The following is a 2,582-nucleotide window of genomic DNA, read 5'->3' on the forward strand; positions in this document are numbered from 1 at the left end:
TTCCTTTCCTTTCCTTTCCTTTCCTTTCCTTTCCTTTCCTTTCCCTTTCCTTTCCTTTCCTTGCCTTGCCTTGCCTTGCCTTGCCTTGCCTTGCCTTTCCTTCTTTCCTTCCTTCTTTTGTTCCTTTCTTCCTTCCTTCTTCCCTTCTTTCTCTTTCTTCCTACTTCTCTCTCTCCCTTCCCTTCCTTCCTTTTCTTTCCTTCCTTTCCTCCCTCCCTTCCTTCCTTCCTTCATTCCTTCCCTCCTTCCTTACTCCTTCATTCCCCAGTCAGTAGCCAAGCAGTTCCAATTCTACCCCCACAAAGTCTCTCACCCATCTCACCTTTCTCTTCACTTGCATGGCCCCCATCCTGTTAAGTTGACTTGCCCAAATATACACAACCAGTTATTGGATCTAGGACTACAGCTCAAAGTACCTGGTTCCAATATCAGCTATCTTACTTATCACCCATATGACTTTGGACAAATCACTGTCTCTCCGATATTAAATTGCCTCATCTATAAAATAAGGTGACTGGACTAGAGGTCCTTTGAGGTCCTTTCCAGCTCTAAATCTATGATCCTGTGACTTCTGGACTGTTCAGCTCTGCACCACAGAGCCCCTCTCTGCCTAGATGGAACTCCATCCTTTAAGCCAGTCCTATACTGATATAAACCAGTGGCAAATCAATATTTTATCTCCAGAACTCCAAGGGTACCAAATAGAGAAGTGTTATTTTCTCCAGAAGCCAACAGACTATTCATTTGGATTTTATTGCCAGACTGAAGCCTTACTCACCTTGAACTCTACGGATAATAATGTTACATACTGGTCAGCACAAAGGATCCCAAAATTGGTCTCTGGGATCTGTTCCAGTCCTGAGGCTGCCTATAAGGACACCATATGGGTTAGTGATTTATTTGTCCAAACTCAAAAGGAAAATAATTCAAGCTTCTACTCCAGGCCACTTTTTAGCAAGATCATAGTATCATATACTTAGAGCTAGAATGAATCTTAGGAGTCATCTAATCCAAACTTCTCATTTTATAAATGAGGAAACTGAGGTTTAGACAGGTGGACAGGCGTGCCCAGGGTCTCACAAGTAGTGAGAGGCAGAGCTGAAATTCAAGTCCAGTCCCTCTGTCTCGAAATCTAGGACTCTTTCCATGGTACCAAGGATTTTTTCTACCTTTAACTCCTCGAGCCCAGTGTTGAAGAATGGAAAAATCAGAAGTTTTCAGGGACCTGGGCCCATACTTGCTTCTATTATGGTGGAAAGTACCAAAGCCATTCTTAGATTTTTGTGCAGTAGAGGGCTGTCTGCATGGTGATTTCAGAATCACTGGGATATTCTCACTCAAAAATACCTTTCCAACGTGCTTTATGAAATCACAAAATCATAGAACCATATGGTTAAAAAGGGCCTTGGAAGTCCAGTAGAGCATATTTGTTACAAGGATTTTCTTTTTCTTTCTCAATGAAGAGAGAGGTAAAAATGAGAGGGGAAATGCTCATTAATTGAAAAAAATAATTTAAACAAAGATGGGTGATATTGGCCCATTGATTTTCCAAGCTAGCATTTACATAGGGCTTTAAGGTTTGCAAAGCATGTTCCATAGGTTATCTCATTTGATCTTTACAGTAACCCTGTGAGATAGGTGCTATTATTATCCTGGGATAATAATATCTGGGAGAGATAATAATGGCTGGGAGAGGTTAAGTGACTTTCCCAGAATCACACAGCTAGGAAGTGTCTGAAGCAGGATTCCAACTCAGCTCTTCCTGACATCAAACGCCAAATTCTATCCACTTTCAACCAAAAATGTCAATAGTTACTTAGGGTTTATTGTAATGGTAAATTGACTAAGAATGGTAGTCTAACCCTATGGTTAGTGGACTGAACAGTGAGTCAAGAAACTGGAATTCTATCCCCAGTCTCAATTTTGCTCATAGTACTGCCTTGCTGGGACCCTGAGCATATCAAATAACCTCTCTGCTCTTCTATATCTCTCATCTATAAATGGATGATAATACTATCCCATTCAGCTGATTCAGAATGCAAATGAAAGGAATAAATTTCTTATGGCTCAGTTGGGGGTAGGCACTAACTATTTGAGATTATCTTAATAAGCACTACAGTACATTAGAAAATTGGTGGGGAGTAAAATTGTAGGAGGAAGGCAGATCATTGGTCACCAGCCTCTTGATTGATTTAACCACAGGAGAAGAGGACAGAACAGTATTGTAATCATTATTATTGATAATAATTACCAACGACTTACTGACACCTGGGGAGACAATGACCTCATATTTTTCTTGGCTTATGAATGCTTGCAGAAAACATAATGGCAGCCATACATTCCTTATTGAATATTCCTAGGACTTAATAATTGGCCTCTGAGAGAAACTAATCATTAATTTAATGCTAGGAAAGACCCACTTTCCTCTTTGCTTCCCCTCCCCTCCCCACCTTGCCCCTTAATCATTCTTTATTAAGTTTCCTGAAACCTTATTCCAAATGACCAGTTAGGCATAGCCAGACTTATGAATGCATGCTCTCTCTCTCTCTCTCTCTCTCTCTCTCTCTCTCTCTCTCTCTCTC

At 40.7% G+C, this 2,582-nt stretch overlaps 1 protein-coding gene across 1 annotated transcript in view; it reads left to right on the plus strand.

Moving 5' to 3' along the window:
- MYO7B (myosin VIIB) overlaps positions 1-2,582 on the plus strand; it is a 129,007-nt gene that overhangs the window by 46,031 nt on the left and 80,394 nt on the right. The gene's annotated exons all lie outside the window — the stretch shown is intronic.

The sequence above is a fragment of the Vombatus ursinus genome, unplaced genomic scaffold (assembly GCF_900497805.2).
Source record: "Vombatus ursinus unplaced genomic scaffold, bare-nosed wombat genome assembly UNPS02010548.1, whole genome shotgun sequence".
NCBI lineage: Eukaryota > Metazoa > Chordata > Mammalia > Diprotodontia > Vombatidae > Vombatus > Vombatus ursinus.